Here is a 20767-nt window from a genome sequence, read left to right as displayed (position 1 = left end):
GTGAGATGCATCAAGGGTGTTAAGGAGGTGGTCACCGGCGTTCATGTCGCCGGCTTTTAGGGTGAGAGTGCATGGGGGCGGCTGGGGTTTAGAACGGGAAGGGGTTGTGTTTGGGACGATGGTATATAGTGGGGAATGTGGGGTTTGGTTTGGGGGCGTGGGGTGTGATGGAGAGTTTATATATGTATTGAGGGTTTAGATCCTGGCCGTTGGATCAAGTGAGATCTATGGCCAGGATCTATTCACTTAGGAAAGACGGTGTCGTTTGGGTGCGATGGTGGGTGAGACCGGGTAAGGGGCATGGACCGGGTCATGTTAACGGGTTTAGAGGAGGGCCTGGATCCGTTGGATCAATGGGGTTGGACGGCTTAGATCATCTTGCCTGAAACGGCGTCGTTTGGGTAAATGAGCAGTCTGATCAAGATCGTCCGTTTGAATCAGATCAACGGTTCCAACAGGGATACTGATACGACGTCGTTTGGGGTCCGTGCTTGGGCAGGCCTGGCTTGGACTGGGTCTTGCATTGGCTTTGGGCCTCATTTGGGGCCCAATCCGATTTCTTCACTTCTTTTTTCTTTTCTTTTTTTTCTGATTTTAAAATACAACTAAATTAAAATGAATTTAAAACACCCATTAATCAACACCTAAACAATTATCACACACATATTAAAAAAAATTTAAAAATGGTTAAATCACAGCCTAAAACAAAAGCTGCATATTTTTGTGAATTTTCTTTTAAAGACCGAATTACGGCCCGATTACACACGACATACTTATTTTGTATTTTTGTTTGATAAGATTCAATGAAAAAATGGATAGAAACACAAAGGACTACCAGCACATGTCACGGAAAATCAAAAAATTGTACAGCGAGGTCATTTGTCACTATTTTTGTTTTCTTTTGGAGTGATTGTCCGTGAAGCAAAAATCACGTGCTTACAGCTGCCCCTCTTCGCACGAAGACACGAAGGGTTTTCGCGCAAAGATAAAGCGAGCGATTTTTGCCCGTCCGAGTACTCCGTGTGAAGCATTTTTTGAAAAAGATTTGACCGAACCTTTGCTTCAGAGGTTTCCTACATATCCTGGGCTGAACAGGAATCAGGTCAATGTAGTTCGGGAAGTTTTGGTAGCTGGGACTACCGTATGACTGTAGTGTTTGCTGTTGTTGTGTGTTGTTGCATGCCGCTGTAGGATGCTACCGCTCACCGATCTCCTTGTTACATCGTTCTAAAAGAAAAAACAAGAAGCTAAGCTAGCCTATGGATCATGAGATCTCATCTATCTTCAACTTGTTCTTGCCGCCTTGCTTTCTTGTCGGCTAGCGCTTTCCTCCGATGCCTTTATTTTGTGAACTTGGGGGATGATACTGGTCTTTCGCCTTTTTCTGAATGCCAGTTTTCATCACTTCGCTTGGTCTGCTGGGGACATGGCCCTCTTCCTTAAGCCTTTCAATGGTTTCTTCAGTGGTATGGCTTTCTTCATCAAAATTGTTATGTCGGGCATGCTATAACGTTCCCAAGTTGCTTCTTTCAAGACGCGTCCCTTCTTCCTTTTGAATCGCACGTTTGCCTTTGCAGCCTTCTGCTTCTTTGTGCTGGGGATTTTATTGTTTCCTGCTTGGGGATCTCTGTTGTAACCTTCCGCCTTCCGGTGGGGTTACCGATTCCAAAATCTGTAATATAAGACCAAAAGTTGCTTAAATGCAAAATTATGAAATGCATGCCCACATTTTACTGGTGGGCGACCTAGAACCGAAAAGTATTCCCGCATTTTACTGGTGGGCGACCTATAACCGAAAATTATTCCCGTATTTTACTGGTGGGCGACCTAGAGCTGAAAAGTATTCCCGCATTTTACTGGTGGGCGACCTAGAGCTGAAAAGTATTCCCGCGTTTTACTGGTGGGCGACCTAGAGCTGAAAAGTATTCCCGCATTTTACTGGTGGGCGACCTAGAACTGAAAAGTATTCCCGCATTTTACTGGTGGGCGACCTAGAACTGAAAAGTATTCCCGCATTTTACTGGTGGGCGACCTAGAGCTGAAAAGTATTCCCGCATTTTACTGGTGGGCGACCTAGAGCTGAAAAGTATTCCCGCATTTTACTGGTGGGCGACCTAGAGCTGAAAAGTATTCCCGCATTTTACTGGTGGGCGACCTAGAACTGAAAAGTATTCCCGCATTTTACTGGTGGGCGACCTAGAGCTGAAAAGTATTCCCGCATTTTACTGGTGGGCGACCTAGAACTGAAAGTATTCCCGCATTTTACTGGTGGGCGACCTAGAGCTGAAAAGTATTCCCGCATTTTACTGGTGGGCGACCTAGAACTGAAAGTATTCCCGCATTTTACTGGTGGGCGACCTAGAGCTGAAAAGTATTCCCGCATTTTACTGGTGGGCGACCTAGAACTGAAAGTATTCCCGCATTTTACTGGTGGGCGACCTAGAACTGAAAAGTATTCCCGCATTTTACTGGTGGGCGACCTAGAGCTGAAAAGTATTCCCGCATTTTACTGGTGGGCGACCTAGAGCTGAAGAGTATTCCCGCATTTTACTGGTGGGCGACCTAGAGCTGAAAAATATTCCCGCATTTTACTGGTGGGCGACCTAGAGCTGAAAAGTATTCCCGCATTTTACTGGTGGGCGACCTAGAACTGAAAAGTATTCTCGCATTTTACTGGTGGGCGACCTAGAACTGAAAAGTATTCCCGCATCTTACTGGTGGACGACCTAGAGCTGAAAAGTATTCCCGCAATTTGCTGGTGGGCGACTTAGAACTGAAAGTATTTCCGCATTTTACTGGTGGGCGACCTAGAGCTGAAAAGTATTCCCGCATTTTACTGGTGGGCGACCTAGAACTGAAAAGTATTCCCGCATTTTACTGGTGGGCGACCTAGAACTGAAAAGTATTCCCGCATTTTACTGGTGGGCGACCTAGAGCTGAAAAGTATTCCCGCATTTTACTGGTGGGCGACCTAGAGCTGAAAAGTATTCCCGCATTTTACTGGTGGGCGACCTAGAACTGAAAGTATTCCCGCATTTTACTGGTGGGCGACCTAGAACTGAAAAGTATTCCCGCATTTTACTGGTGGGCGACCTAGAACTGAAAGTATTCCCGCATTTTACTGGTGGGCGACCTAGAGCTGAAAAGTATTCCCGCATTTTACTGGTGGGCGACCTAGAGCTGAAAAGTATTCCCGCATTTTACTGGTGGGCGACCTAGAACTGAAAGTATTCCCGCATTTTACTGGTGGGCGACCTAGAGCTGAAAAGTATTCCCGCATTTTACTGGTGGGCGACCTAGAGCTGAAAAGTATTCCCGCATTTTACTGGTGGGCGACCTAGAACTGAAAGTATTCCCGCATTTTACTGGTGGGCGACCTAGAACTGAAAAGTATTCCCGCATTTTACTGGTGGGCGACCTAGAACTGAAAGTATTCCCGCATTTTACTGGTGAAACCACTCCCTTTAGGAGTTTACTTCCTCCAAAACTGCAGGGCACAACATTGCATTGCCTGGGGCTAGCCTTTAGGACTGTTGGGGTTACCCTGCATCGGATGAATCCCTCTTCGGTCTCTGGTAGTAAGCTTTGAAAAATCCTTTTCAAGACAAATTTTTAGAAAGAGAAATAAAAAGATAGAAAAGGAGAAAATCTTTCTGAACCAATACTTGGAGGGAAAAGAAATTCGGAAGAACTTATCTGGATGACATGACTGGTCCCCGTGATCATGACGTGCACCATAGATTCCCGACCCAGTCTATTTGCATCAATCGACTTGCCCGATGGTCTGACTTGCTGGGGATGAAGGTTTTCACCGATAAGACTCTCTCATTTTATATCTCTCATCTTATGTCGCCTTTCGGTGCCTATGAAGGTTTTCACCGATAAGACTCTCTCATTTTATTTCTTCATCGAGGAATCGGGGTGTTGTCGATGTGACTCTCTCTTCTGGAGATCCCTTTGGACTATCAATTCATTTCCAATTTCATGATCCTCTTCTTTGCTGGGGATCGGCGTATTATTCTCGGCTTTATTTGCATGACTTGGCACCTCTTGGATATTGATCGGGAGGTCTTTTGGACGTCGATGTTGGTTTTGGTGTGGGGCTAAAGCAAGGCTATCAAAATGAAATAATTTGATGGGTGATCTGCTACAACTTTTGGAATCTAACCTTTGTTGGAATTTTTAAAACATAACCTCTGCCCCAGTTTTCTTGCTTGGGGGATTTTATTTTTACTCTAGGTTGAGCTACGTGCGTTATGCACACTGTGCCTATTATGCATACTTATGGACATTATGCACACTATGACCGAGCCGTGAGGCGCCTACGTATCCTCTTCGAGGAATCAGGTCAAACGTAGTTCCCACGGTTTTGTATTTCTTATGATTTTTATCTTCTCTTCTTTTTTTCTTTTTTTTTCTTCCTTTTTTCCATTTTCTCTTAAAAATTTTCTCTTCTTCTTCTTTCCCTTTTTATATCTTTTCCGTTAGTGATTCCAAAAGAGGGGTATGAAAGAATAACTTAAGGCTCAAAAGGGGGAAACAAGGGTAAAAAGTGTTTGGATAGAAGAAAGAATTGCCTCCGTCGTTTCATTATCCAATAAGTACCAAGTACAAACAAACGAACCAATAATTACCATAATCAAAGAAATTACGCGTAATATCTCTTGACTGCATCCGAATTGATAGCCATGTCAACACACCTTCCCTCGATATCCGTCAAACACAAAGCTCCATTGGACAATACTCTGGTCACGATATAAGGCCCTTGCCAATTTGGGGCGAACTTGCCTTTTGCCTCGACCTGGTGTGGGAGGATCTTCTTCAATACCTGCTGCCCTACTTCAAACTTCCTGGGGCGTACCTTCTTATTATATGTTCTCGCCATTCTCTTCTGATACAGCTGACCATGGCACACTGCTGCCAATCTTTTCTCGTCTATCAAGCTCAACTGTTCCAATCGAGCTTTGACCCATTCATCATCATCAATCTCGGCTTCAGCGACAATCCGGAGGGACGGAATTTCGACCTCTGCCGGTATTACGGCCTCAGTTCCATACACCAACAAATAAGGAGTTGTACCTATGGAAGTCCGGACGGTAATGCGGTAACCCAACAAAGTAAAGGGTAATCTCTCGTGCCATTGTCTGGACCCTTCCACCATCTTTCCCAGTATCTTCTTGATGTTCTTATTGGCTGCTTCGACCGCTCCATTCGCCTTGGGATGATATGGGGTGGAATTGCGGTGTGTAATCTTGAATTGTTGGCATACCTCTCTCATCAGGCTGCTGTTAAGATTCGCACCGTTATCCGTGATGATCACTTTTGGGATCCCAAATCTGCAGATGATATGGGAGTGCACAAAATCCACCACTGCCTTTTTAGTTACCGACTTGAAGGTTTTAGCCTCAACCCATTTGGTGAAGTAGTCAATGGTTACTAGAATGAACCTATGACCGTTGGATGCTGCTGGCTCGATAGGTCCAATGACGTCCATGCCCCATGCCACAAACGGCCAGGGTGCTGACATCGTATGTAACTCTGTTGGTAGAGAATGAATCAGATCTCCATGTATCTGACACTGATGGCATTTCCTCACGAAAGTGATACAGTCATGTTCCATGGTGAGCCAATAATACCCTGCCCGAAGGATCTTCCTTGCCAATACATATCCGCTCATATGTGGCCCGCAAACTCCAACATGTACCTCTGCCATAACCGTCATGGCTTGACCGGCATCTATACATCTCAACAATCCCAAATCCGGGGTTCTTTTGTATAGCACTCCTGCGCTGAGGAAAAAACCATTTGACAAACGCCGAAGGGCTCTTTTTTGGTCTCCAGTGGCCTGTTCCGGATATATCCCCATTCTGAGGTATTCTTTGATATCATAAAACCAGGGCTCGCCATCTGCCTCCTCTTCTACGGCGTTGCAATAAGCGTGTTGATCACGGACCTGGATGTGCAGAGGATCAACATACATTTTGTCAGGGTGGTGCAGCATCGATGCTAAGGTGGCCAATGCGTCCACAACCTCATTATGAACTCTCGGGATATGTTTGAACTTCACCGATAGAAATCACTTGCTCAGATCATGCAAGTATTGTCGATATGGTATGAGCTTTAGATCCCGCATTTCCCATTCACCCTGAATCTGATGTACCAAGAGGTCCGAGTCTCCCAAGACCAAGACGTCTTAGACATCCATGTCTGCAGCCAAACGCAGACCCAGAATGCAAGCTTCATATTCGGCCATATTGTTGGTGCAATAGAAGCATAGTTGAGCCGTAACAGGATAATGGCGTCCTGTTTCGGAAATGAGCACTGCTCCTATTCCAACCCCTTTCACGTTTGCAGCTCCATCGAAGAAAAGCTTCCAACCCGGTTCCTCGGGTAACTCCAACTCATTTGTATGCATTACCTCTTCATCGGGAAAATACGTTCTTAAGGGTTCATATTTTTCATCAACGGGATTCTCTGCCAAATGGTCGGCCAACACCTGGGCTTTCATGGCTGTCCTCGTCACATAGACGATATCGAACTCTGTGAGCAGAATTTGCCATTTTGCCAACCTCCCTGTGGGCATAGGTTTCTGAAAGATATACTTCAATGGGTCCAAACGGGATATGAGATAAGTAGTATACGAGGACATGTAGTGCTTCAACTTCTGAGCTACCCAAGTTAGGGCACAGCATGTTTTCTCGAGTTGAGTGTAATTGACCTCGTATGCTGTGAATTTCTTGCTAAGATAGTAGATGGCCTGCTCCTTCCTTCTTGTGTCATCATGTTGCCCCAGTACACAACCAAACGAATTTTCCAGGACCGTCAGATAAAGAATCAAGGGTTTCTCTGGCTTAGGCAGGACCAGCACGGTTGGATTAGACAGATACCCTTTGATTTGGTCGAAGGCCTCTTGACACTCTGCCGTCCACCTTACCGCAGCATCCTTTTTCAGCAACCGAAATATGGGCTCACAAGTCGCCGTGAGTTGAGCGATGAACCTGCTGATGTAATTGAGTCTACCCAACAGACTCATTACCTCTGTTTTATTCTTTGGCGGTGGCAATTCTCGGATGGATTAGATCTTAGATGGGTCCAACTCAATACCCCGTCGACTGACGATGAATCCTAACAGCTTTCCTGATGGAACTCCGAATGCGCATTTGGCCGGGTTAAGCTTGATATCATACCTTCGGAGTCTTTGGAAAAATCTCCTTAGGTCTGCTACATGATCTTCCTGATGCCAAGACTTTATGATCACATCATCTACGTACACCTCAATTTCTTTGTGTATCATATCGTGAAACACAGCAGTCATTGCTCGCATGTACGTTGCCCCGGCGTTCTTCAATCCGAATGGCATTACTCGATAGCAGTAAGTTCTCCATGGCGTAATAAATGTTGTCTTTTCCGCATCCTCCTTGTCCATTAGGATCTGATGATATCCCGCATAGCAATCTACAAAGAATCCGATCTCGCGCCCAGCGCAATTATCGATCAGGATATGAATGTTGGGCAACAGAAAATTGTCCTTGGGGCTTTCTTTGTTGAGATTGCGGTAGTCGACGCACACCCTGATTTTCCCATCCTTCTTTGGAACTGGTACCACATTGGCCAACCACTCGGGATATCGAGTGACCCGAATGACCTTCGCCTGCAACTGCTTAATCACCTCTTCTTTGATCTTTACACTCATTTCTGTTTTAAATTTCCTTAGCTTTTGCTTGACCGGAGGGTATGCCGGGTCAGTGGGCAATTTGTGAACCACTAAATTGGTGCTTAATCCCGGCATATCATCATATGACCATGCAAAAACATCTTTGAATTCCACGAGGGTTTTGATCAATTCTTCCCTGACATTCGGCTCAATATGGATGCTGATTTTGGTTTCTCGGACATTATCAGCGTCTCCTAGATTCACAGCCTCAGTGTCATTTAGGTTAGGTTTGGGTTTTTCTTCAAATTGGCACAGTTCTCGGTTTATCTCTTCGAAGGCTTTATCTTCGTCATATTCAGATTCATCGTCACAAACGACCTCTTGCGTCATTAAGTCGGAGTCAGATTGATTTATTAGACTAGGTCGAAGATCCGCTGTGCATGCCATGTCGTTAGAACCAGTAAAAAGAGAACTGTTCAGAAAGAAAAAGAACAAAACAAAAATTAAGATGGGACAAAAGAAGAGAACTTTATTAAACTTGCGGGATAAAATGGTTCACACTTTTACAAAACAAAAGTAAAACTTGGATTACACCCTGAATAATCCGAACAAAACAAAACAAACAAAACATAAATCAAAGCCTACTACCAAGACTCCCCTCGGACAGGAAGAGGAGTAACTGTCCAATTGTTGGTCTTGGCCTCAGGCCCCACAAACTGTATCTCTGCTCTGCTGGAACCCTCTCCAGCTTCGACCATACTGACATCAGCGAATAGCCTCTCGAAACTCTGATTCAGGTCCCCATCTATACCAATCAATGGTCCTAGAATCTTTGGGACCGGTGGCTCTTTGGCACTTGCCCTGACAAAAGACCTTGAGAGACGTGGCACCGGTTTGGGCAGAAACCAAACCCTCTTCTTCATTTTTCGCGCTTGCTTCCTATCTGCTGCGGTTGGTTTGAACCCCAATCCGAAAGTTTCTACATTTTTAGGCAGGGAGATAGGTTGGACAATCCCCTGAAGCTCGACTCCCAGGCCTTTTCCCGGCACAAATCCATTACCCAGCATTTCCGAGACCATCATGACTGTCGCGGCAGCTACCCTCGGGTGCTGAAGGATCTCACCCTCAGAAATCTTGTTTTCCGACATTGTATCGAAAATCTGGTAGACCCAAGGACCTTTGTCATCATCGGTCTCTATGAAAGGTACAATGGCGCCACCCATGGTGCACGCCGTGTCCTCGCCGTGTAGCACGACCTCTTGTCTTTCCCATTCGAACTTCACCATCTGATGTAGGGTGGAGAGCACTGCTTTGGCTGCATGAATCCATGGTCGTCCTTGTCACACCTCCTTTTTCCGCCCCCGCGGGGGTCGTAGGGAGTTTTTTCCAATTAAAGGACAATCGAAACGGGATTTGTTTATTTATTTCAGAGTCGCCACTTGGGAGATTTATCTGCATGAATCGAAACGGACTTTTCTGTTCTCTCTTCTATTTCCGTCTTCTCTTATCTGTGTGTGTTCTCCCTCTAAATCAGATTCAAGACCTCTATATATCCCATCCCATAAATCTTTTAATCAATTAAAATCAACCCATTTTCTCTACCAAACCCATTATCTTCCCACTCATCCCCATTACCTTAAATAAATATATCACACCACCCCATTATATTTTGTCCTCCATGCCCAACATAAACAAATACAAGATTCCCCCACACTAAAATTTGTCTTGTCCCCCCTTTATATTAAACAACTATATCACAACCCACCCCATTACATTTTGTCCCCCATGCTTAACATAAAGAATCAAAATAATATTCAATTACCAAACTACCCCTCCGACCTTATTGCAATTACCATTCTACCCCCGAATGTAATGCAATTTACCAAATTACCCCATCAGCTCTAAACACTCAATTAATCATAACTTTAACCAAAATATAGCCCATATGACCAATTTCTACACAAATTCAAACAACAAATCACATGAACATGATTTCTTCAACATTTCAACAACAAATCACATGAACACAAATTGAACAACAAAGAACAACTAAAATTTGATTGAACAATATTTTAGCAACAAACAATCCTATTTTCGGATTCAACAACAACAACAAACAAGTATATTTAGATTTCTAAATTCAATAATATTGAACTTAAAATCAACTCTAACAATATTACAACCAACAATTCCTATATTAAACTTAAACAAGATTATGAGACAAATTCAAGAAATAATCATAAATGATAAACAAGAAATCAAAACTATACAAATTTCGGATTCAAGAACAATTAAACAAAGTATGGACATGAATTAAATTTATTTTGAACAAAAACAACATGACGGATTTAAATGATTAAACCAACATACTTCCCTATCACAACTAAATTCTTTTAGGCAAATAACAAAACAAAACCTAAGAAGAAACAATTATGAATTTAAACTTGAACTTAACAATATTAACCATTTCTGGAAAATACATAAAATACATAAAACAAATTGAGGAAACAATTAATTAAACTTCAATTTGTATCTAACTAACATTAAACTAACAACATTTACCTAAACAATAAAACAAACATGAAATAAACATGAAAAATTCACCAAATAATGAACAAAACAAAGATTTGCCGATTTTAGATTCGAGAATATCAAAACGAAATACGGAAAAAATAAAACTCAAAATCTACTAACCAGATCGAACGAACTATGTACGGACTGCTTTGACGAACCTCGAATGGGAATAAATCTGTCCGGACTCAACGACGAACTCAACGACGAGCTCACCTCCCTTTTAAACTTGATGAACTCAAAACGACGCTCGACGACCTCGACTAAAACTCGAATAAACGAAATGGTGGCAGCAGCATAGCTGAAACAAAATAAACTGCTCGTCGTGGCAGCAACGCAGCAAAACAAAGTGGGTTTGGACGTAACGAAGCAGGAGCGTCTGGACGTAGCAAAGCAGGAGGAGGGCGCTATGGTTTCTGCAACTTCACTGTAATAGGAAAGGGAACAGGTAATCTCGGTAAGAGGAGGAACGAGACTCACACACTATGTCTGAGGTGCGAGAAGGCACTCCGCAATGTTCCTCGCATATTCAAGACCGGTTTCAGAGAAGGGACTGAAGCAGCACCAAGGAAGAAGACAGCAGCAGCCATGTGCGATGGAGGTCGAAGCTAAGGCGGCAGCTACCATGGGTGTCGAGCTTCAAGCTCGACGCCGGAGAATACGAAACAGTAGCCATGGGGTCTGTTTGGATGTAGCAAAGCTGCTGGGCAGCGACTGAAGAAGATGAAGCAGCGGACGACGACATGTTTCGTGGTGGAGCTTTGGTGTTGAAGGACTGTGGTCGTTTGGGGTTATGTCCGGCGGTGAGGGGTTGTTCGGAGGTGACGAACGTGGAGTGGGGTTTGCTTGGAAGCTTGGCTGGCTGCGTGGGGGGGAGCATCCATGGCTGCTTGAGGTTGGGGGTCGTTTGGGGAGAAGACGAGAGAGAGAGGAGAGGGGGATGGGATTAATTTTAGGGTTTTCTTCTTCCTTTTTTTTTTTATTTGTTTTGTTTTTTGTAAAATGTAAGATAATAGGATGTTGGGTTATGGACTGGGTCGACCCAATTCGAAATGGACTGGGTCGTTTGGGAAGATTGGGTATTTTTTGGGCTTGTGTCTTGAATTTGAAGAAGAGGCCCAATTCCGACTTTCTTTATTTTTTGCTCTCTTTTCTTCTTTTATTTTTCTAAAACTAAATTATAAAAATACTTAAACTATTATTAAGAACTAAATTAAGTTATAAAAGCGCAAATTAACTCCCAATAATAATTAACGCACAATTAAGTAATAATTAAGCATAAAATTGTATATTTGGACATTTAAATGCTAAAAATGCAAACGATGCCTATTTTTTGTAATTTTTATTTTTTGTAAAACAAAATTAATTACTAACAAATGTAGGATTAAATCCTACATGCAAAATGCGACATTTTTTGTATTTTTATTATTTTAACAAATAAACATGCACAGACAAATACAAATAATTATTCAAAATATCACAAAATTGCACACCACGGAAAATTATTTTATTTTTGAATTTTTTGGGAGTAATTCTCATATTGGGCAAAAATCACGTGCTTACAGCTGCCCCTCTTTGCCCGAAGACACGAAGGATTTTTGTGCAAAGATAAAGCGAGCGATTTTTGCCCATCTGAGTACTCCTTGTGAAGCATTTTTTGAAAAAGATTTGACCGAACCTTTGCTTCAAAGGTTTCCTACATATCCTGGGCTAAACAGGAATCATGTCAATGTAGTTCGGGAAATTTTGGTAGCTGGGACTACCGTGGGACTGCAATGTTACTGTTGTTGCATGCTATTACTACTGCTCACCGATCTCCTTGTTACACCGTACTTAAAATAAATCAAGAAGCTAGGCTAGGCTGCAATTTGTTCTTGTTGCCTTGCTTTCTTGTCTGCTTGCATTTCTTACGGTGCTTTTCTTCCGATGTTTTTCTTCCTTTCGACACATGCACTTGAGTTTTTGCTGGGACCTCTTATTGCAACCTTCAGCTTCCCAGTGCAAGGAATTTTATTGTTTCCTGCTGGGGATTCCTATTGTAACCCTCTATTTTATTGTCCTCTGACTTGATCCTGAAATGTATGCCTCTGTTGTATGGGCGGGCTCCCAACTTCAATACTTGAAAATTAAAGACTGAAATGTATGCCTCTGTTATCTGGGCGGGCTCCCAACTTCAACTCTTGAAATGTAAAGACTGAAATGTATGCCTCTGTTATCTGGGCGGGCTCCCAACTTCAACACTTGAAATGTAAAGACTGAAATGTATGCCTCTGTTCTATGGGCGGGCTCCCAACTTCAACACTTGAAATGTAAAGACTGAAATGTATGCCTCTGTTATCTAGGCGGGCTCCCAACTTCAATGCTTGAAATGTAAAGACTGAAATGTATGCCTCTGTTATCTGGGCGGGCTCCCAACTTCAATGCTTGAAATGTAAAGACTGAAATGTATGCCTCTGTTATCTGGGCGGGCTCCCAACTTCAACGCTTGAAATGTAAAGACTGAAATGTATGCCTCTGTTATCTGGGCGGGCTCCCAACTTCAATGCTTGAAATGTAAAGACTGAAATGTATGCCTCTGTTATCTGGGCGGGCTCCCAACTTCAATGCTTGAAATGTAAAGACTGAAATGTATGCCTCTGTTATCTGGGCGGGCTCCCAACTTCAATGCTTGAAATGTAAAGACTAAAATGTATGCCTCTGTTATCTGGGCGGGCTCCCAACTTCAACGCTTGAAATATAAAGACTGAAATGTATGCCTCTGTTATCTGGGCGGGCTCCCAACTTCAATGCTTGAAATGTAAAGACTAAAATGTATGCCTCTATTATCTGGGCGGGCTCCCAACTTCAACGCTTGAAATATAAAGACTGAAATGTATGCCTCTGTTATCTGGGCGGGCTCCCAACTTCAATGCTTGAAATGTAAAGACTGAAATGTATTCCTCTGTTATATGGGCGGGCTCCCAACTTCAACAACAACTTTAAAAACAAAATGCCATTCCTTTCTTTAGGTTGGCGAGATTTCAACAACTTTTTTTAAAAAACACCTTCCCTTTCTTCAGGCGGGCTCCTGACTTCAACCAATAAATCGCCATTCTGTTCTTCAGGGGGCTCCTGACTTCAACCAACAAATCGCCATTCTGTTCTTCAGAGGGGATCCTGACTACTTAAAATTTGAACTGTATTCCCTTATTCTCCAGGTGGGCTCCTGATTGCTGGGGATAATACCACTGGGGAAGTCTCCTTTCTTCCCCTCCTTCAAATTCAATTTTGTTTCTTTTTTTTCTTTTTTTTCTTTTTTTTTTCAACGCTACTGGGGATAAAAGTGTTATCTTCTCGGGATAACGCTGTTGAGGATACCGCTGCTGGGGGAATTTTATCCCTTCAAATCGATGCTTCATTCTTCTGGAAGCTGCTGGGGATGATAATGGCTTTTTGCTTTTCTGAGCACAAGTGTCATCCCTTTATTCTGTCTGCTGGGGAATACTTCCTCCATTGAAACTTATTATGTTGGGGCAACACTGGTTCAAACACCACTTCCCTTGAGACTGGTGTTATCTTTATTCTTCCTCGAATGGGTACCTGACTTCCAGAAAATTTTCCAAATGAAAGGAAAATTTTCTGCCCCAGTTTGACAGTCTCCCTTATGGCATGCATTTCTGTCATCAATGCCATTTCCTTTACCTGTTTCAAATCAAACAAAATTTGTTAGTTTAAAACGTGGTGGTTGGTTGTGATACTCCTACTGGGATGGTATTCCCTTTATCCTTCCTTGCTCTGCGTTCCACAACTTGTTGGGGATGATATTATTTGCTGGGGATAATCCCTTTCTGCTGGGGATATCCCTCTTCTTTTGTGGCATAGCTCGGAAATTGGCCTTTCCCCGACCTTTTAGTCTAGTATGAATTTCCCAAATCATGCTCACTGCTCTCCTTGCTTTGTTCACAGGCCTTGGCCTTGAGGTTTATAACCTTTGATTTCGGCGAGGGTATCCCTCTTGACACTCGTTGACCCTTTTGTCAATCTTTTTTTTTTTTTGCTGGGGATATCTTTCTTGACACTGGCCTCGCGCTTGTTCCTTGCTGACTATACCACTTGGATGTACTAGTCAGATCTCTTCTTGCATAATTGGAAAGCTGATGGCCTATTTTGAAGTCATTTCCCACTGGTTCTGACCAAACAGACTCTACTAGGGAATTTTCTATGAAAGGAGAAAGATAAAAAGGAACAGAATAAAAGACAAAGGAAAAATATGACTTTTTAACAAAAGAAACTATAAATAAAATCTATCAAACGCAGACACCGACTCTAATGGTCATGACATGCATATGTGGCCTATCCCCCATCTGATTCCCAATCTTATTCGACTTGTAGTGCCCGAAGGGTTTTCACTATCAAGCCTCTCTCATTTTGGGTTTTTCTCTCAGCTTTCATCGCCTTATGGTGTCCGTGAAGATTTTCACCGATAAGACTCTCTCATTTGTATCACTTTCCAGCTGGGGATTTGGAGTGTTGCCGGTATGACTCTCTCTGCTGGAGATTAGAGTCCTTTCTGCTGTGGAACAGAATGTTATGTTCGCCGGTAAGACTCTCATTTGTCTGACTTGGCATCTTTTGCAGACTGATCAGAAGGTCTTTCTTTGGACCGTAATGTGGGTTTTTTGGATAGGCTTAGAAAGAAAGGGTATTAAAGGCTCAAAAACAAATCAATTTGGGGTTCAAAATTACAACCTTCGAAATCATATTTGTTTATAACAAGCGCAACCCTTGCCCCAGTTTCTTGCTTGGGGATTATTTAATATTATATTTTTTTTAATTTTTGTTACACTATACACACCATGCACACTATGCACACTATGCACCCTATGACCGAGCCGTGAGGTGCCTACGTATCCTCTTTGAGGAATCAGGTCAAACGTAGTTCCCAATTCCTCTGTTTTCATTTGACTTTCTTTTGTTTTTTTTTTGTTATCATTTTTCTCTTCTTTTTTTTCTTTTTTTTTTTTGATTTTTTCTTTACCTTCCAGGCTCGTATTTCCTAGTCGTTACTATTGATTCCGAACGAGGGGTATAAAAGAAATAAATAAGGCTCAAAAGGGGTAACAAAGGATAAAGTGTTTAGGTAGCAGAACAAAATGCCTTCGTCATTCCAGTCTTTAAAACATGCCAAGTGCAAACAACACAATTGAACATAGATTTATAGTCTCTTCCGATGGTGCTGGACTTGACAATTGTGTTAAACACTTGCTTTTTCATTTGTCATTTCTAAAGCACTGCTGGGCGACACTCTCATTCTCATGAACGACCCTCATGCCAATTTGGCGAATCTTGCATTTAACGGTTTTCTTTATGTTTTACTTGCCTCAATTCCACATGACTCGGGCTTCAAATAATCTCAAACCGTTCTTATTTTCTTTAAATGCTTTGATCACCTTCCTAGGGTTTTATGATCAACTTTTAAGATTAGGCCCAATATGTGCGCATGTCATGTCACGAGAATCAGCGCTGAACAAAAATGATAAAAGGATTAAACAAAAAAATGTCTGGAAACAATAAAAGACCAGCTTTTGTATTAGACTACCGGCGAAATGGTTTGAATAATAAAACAAACAAAACAACCAGAATAAAATCCTAACACAGCCTCGACAAAACTTAAACAAACTGATATGACAAACTGGAAAGATAAGAAGATTTGACACAAGACAATATTCGGATTACAACCCTAAGAATAATCCGGACAACAGAAATGACAACAAAATAAGCCACCACAAGCTTCTCTCTTGCTAACCATGGAACGGAGCATCCTCCCATTTTATCAAAATTGGCATCTTAGCCACTGAGCTTTGCATCAATACTGCCAAGACCATTATCAGCTTTAATATCATCAACCTCCGTCAACAAGTCCCCAATAGGATTTGGGTCGCATGAAATGCACACCCGAGTTTAAGAAGGTAAGCTTATTAAAATGCGCGCCTAAAGCGACTAGCGTATTATTATTTATGGGCAAGACTGTGGAATTCACTAAACAGTCCATCCCGAATTCTAAACACTCAATTAAATATTTATTGAGGGGCCCGCAATTGGTGCATTTTATTGGGCGAGGCTCATCTCATTTTATTTTTAAAGGACAATCCTAAAATGCCTACATTTTTCTCTTATTAAATTTGTCTCTACAAAATAAAAGAGAAAATATCTTAAATTATTTACATACTTTATAGATGGATTTTGAATATGATTCATAAATCTGAAATTGATGCAAACCGGACAGTCTGTTGCCACTGCGGGCCCAGGCCTAACGTGTATGACTTAAAACTAGACCTGGCCCGTCTTATTCACATGTTGCTACCTAGTTACATTATACGAGGCATGTTCTCAGTTTGTCAAATTAAAAAAAACTTAGCAATCTAATTTTAATCCTAAACCATTTACATGCTGAAATTAACCAATATTATTTAACTAAACAATATTACTACCCAGTTCCTACTAGATGGCCTATTCGTTTGATGACTCGACGGAGTTACTACACCATTTGCTAACTACATGATTCTGATTTTTAGCAAGCTAAATAATTTGTACATACAAATAAAATTCAGAATATAATTAAAACAAATTTAGAATTTCAACTCTTCATTTTTCGTATTCATGCTTCATATTTCGGATTACAATAACCAGCATGTCAGTTGTGTACCTGATATTGGAAGCAAAAGAAAATGAAGATGAGAATCAGCAGCAGTAATAACAATATAGCACAGCAACAACAGTCCAGCAGCAGTAACAACCCACGAACAGAGTTTGCAAACCAGTGGAGCGGTAATCCAAAAACAAAAGCTTCAAGTTTTGATGAAACAACAACAATTAATTCTGATTTCAAACAATGAAAGAAAGCAGAAGATTTTTTTTTAGTTTTTTTTTATTTGAAAGTTTGAATATTTTTCGGAATTTTTCTCTCTCTTAAATATTCAGCTCTTTTTTTCTTCCTCTCTTTATCTGTCCGTTTTTTTCTGTTCTCTCTTCTATTTCCGTCTTCTCTTATCTGTGTGTGTTCTCCCTCTAAATCAGATTCAAGACCTCTATATATCTCATCCCATAAATCTTTTAATCAATTAAAATCAACCCATTTTCTCTACCAAACCCATTATCTTCCCACTCATCCTCATTACCTTAAATAAATATATCACACCACCCCATTATATTTTGTCCCCCATGCCCAACATAAACAAATACAAGATTCCCCCACACTAAAATTTGTCTTGTCCCCCCTTTATATTAAACAACTATATCACAACCCACCCCATTACATTTTGTCCCCCATGCTTAACATAAAGAATCAAAATAATGTTCAATTACCAAACTACCCCTCCGACCTTATTGCAATTACCATTCTACCCCCGAATGCAATGCAATTTACCAAATTACCCCATCAGCTCTAAACACTCAATTAATCATAACTTTAACCAAAATATAGCCCATATGACCAATTTCTACACAAATTCAAACAACAAATCACATGAACATGATTTCTTCAATATTTCAACAACAAATCACATGAACACAAATTGAACAACAAAGAACAACTAAAATTTGATTGAACAATATTTTAGCAACAAACAATCCTATTTTCGGATTCAACAACAACAACAAACAAGTATATTTAGATTTCTAAATTCAATAATATTGAACTTAAAATCAACTACTCTAACAACATTACAACAAACAATTCCTATAAACAAGATTATGAGACAAATTCAAGAAATAATCATAAATGATAAACAAGAAATCAAAACTATACAAATTTCGGATTCAAGAACAATTAAACAAAGTATGGACATGAATTAAATTTATTTTGAACAAAAACAACATGACGGATTCAAATGATTAAACCAACATACTTCCCTATCACAACTAAATTCTTTTAGGCAAATAACAAAACAAAACCTAAGAAGAAACAATTATGAATTTAAACTTGAACTTAACAATATTAACCATTTCTGGAAAATACATAAAATACATAAAACAAATTGAGGAAACAATTAATTAAACTTCAATTTGTATCTAACTAACATTAAACTAACAACATTTACCTAAACAATAAAACAAACATGAAATAAACATGAAAAATTCACCAAATAATGAACAACACAAACATTTGCCGATTTTAGATTCGAGAATATCAAAACGAAATACGGACAAAATAAAACTCAAAATCTACTAACCGGATCGAACGAACTATGTACGGACTGTTTTGACGAACCTCGAATGGGAATAAATCTGTCCGGACTCAACGACGAACTCAACGACGAGCTCACCTCCCTTTTAAACTTGATGAACCCAAAACGACGCTCGACGACCTCGACTAAAACTCGAATAAACGAAATGGTGGCAGCAGCATAGCTGGAACAAAATAAACTGCTCGTCGTGGCAGCAACGCAGCAAAACAAAGTGGGTTTGGACGTAACGAAGCAGGAGCGTCTGGACGTAGCGAAGCAGGAGGAGGGCGTTATGGTTTCTGCAACTTCACTGTAACAGGAAAGGGAACAGGTAATCTCGGTAAGAGGAGGAACGAGACTCACACACTATGTGTGAGGTGCGAGAAGTCACTCCGCAATGTTCCTCGCATATTCAAGACCGGTTTCAGAGAAGGGACTGAAGCAGCACCAAGGAAGAAGACAGCAGCAGCCATGTGCGATGGAGGTCGAAGCTAAGGCGGCAGCTACCATGGGTGTCGAGCTTCAAGCTCGACGCCGGAGAATACGAAACAGTAGCCATGGGGTCTGTTTAGATGTAGCAAAGCTGCTGGGCAGCGACTGAAGAAGATGAAGCAGCGGACGACGACATGTTTCGTGGTGGAGCTTTGGTGTTGAAGGACTGTGGTCGTTTGGGGTTATGTCCGGCGGTGAGGGGTTGTTCGGAGGTGACGAACGTAGAGTGGGGTTTGCTTGGAAGCTTGGCTGGCTGCGTGGGGGGGAGCATCCATGGCTGCTTGAGGTTGGGGGTCGTTTGGGGAGAAGACGAGAGAGAGAGGAGAGGGGGATGGGATTAATTTTAGGGTTTTCTTCTTCCTTTTTTTTTTTATTTGTTTTGTTTTTTGTAAAATGTAAGATAATAGGATGTTGGGTTATGGACTGGGTCGACCCAGTTCGAAATGGACTGGGTCGTTTGGGAAGATTGGGTATTTTTTGGGCTTGTGTCTTGAATTTGAAGAAGAGGCCCAATTCCGACTTTCTTTATTTTTTGCTCTCTTTTCTTCTTTTATTTTTCTAAAACTAAATTATAAAAATACTTAAACTATTATTAAGAACTAAATTAAGTTATAAAAGCGCAAATTAACTCCCAATAATAATTAACGCACAATTAAGTAATAATTAAGCATAAAATTGTATATTTGGACATTTAAATGCTAAAAATGCAAACGATGCCTATTTTTTGTAATTTTTATTTTTTGTAAAACAAAATTAATTACTAACAAATGTAGGATTAAATCTTACATGCAAAATGCGACATTTTTTGTATTTTTATTATTTTAACAAATAAACATGCACAGACAAATACAAATAATTATTCAAAATATCACAAAATTGCACACCACGGAAAATTATTTTATTTTTGAATTTTTTGGGAGTAATTCTCATATTGGGAAAAAATCACGTGCTTACAGTCCTAACAGAAGGTTATAAGATAATGTGGCATCTAACACCTGGAACTCCATGGTGAACAGGACTGGACCGATGGTCAATTCAAGTACAACATCCCTTACAATGGCTGTTCCATTTCCGTCAAATCCTCGGACGCAGATGCTATTCTTGCGGATCCTTCCGTGGTCGATCTTTAACTGGTTCAAAGTGTATAATGGGCAGATATTGGCACTTGAACCGTTATCCACCAATACCCGAGTAACTACCGAGTTTTCACATTTGATAGTTAGGTAGAGAGCTTTATTATGCTCTGTACCTTCCATCGGCAGGTCATCATCTGAGAATGTTACCCTGTTCACCTCGAAAATCTTGTTGGCAATGGTTTCCAGGTGGTTCATAGAAATCTCGTTGGGCATATGAGCTTCGTTCAATATCTTCATCAAGGCCCGACGATGCTCCTCAGAATGGATCAGTAATGACAGTAGCGAGATCTGGGCCGGTGTCTTCCTCAACTGTTCGACCACGGAGTAGTCCTGCACTTTCATCTTTCTTAGGAACTCCTCAGCCTCTTTTTCAGACACAGGTTTCTTGGTTGCAACTGGGTTGGTTTTCCTTAACTCCACCGGAACAAAACACTGACCTGATCGAGTCAGCCCTTGCGCTTCGCAACTAACTTCCTCCACCTATTTTCCTTTGTACGTCACCACTGCCTTCTCGTATTTCCAAGGCACAGCCTTGCTATCAATCATCGGTAGCTGGACTACAGGCTTTATAGTGACCAGTTCCCTGTACACCCCTTTCAACACAACTGCAGGCGTGGGTGGAGTCCCTGATATTACCAACTTGTTTGGCTCGGGTTTGCTTGTTATGGCGGACGGGCTCTTTCCCAATATCACCACTGGCTTGACGCCTT

The sequence above is a fragment of the Nicotiana sylvestris genome, chromosome 1 (assembly GCF_000393655.2).
Source record: "Nicotiana sylvestris chromosome 1, ASM39365v2, whole genome shotgun sequence".
Classification (NCBI taxonomy): domain Eukaryota; kingdom Viridiplantae; phylum Streptophyta; class Magnoliopsida; order Solanales; family Solanaceae; genus Nicotiana; species Nicotiana sylvestris.
Note: the sequence above shows the minus strand (reverse complement) of the source record.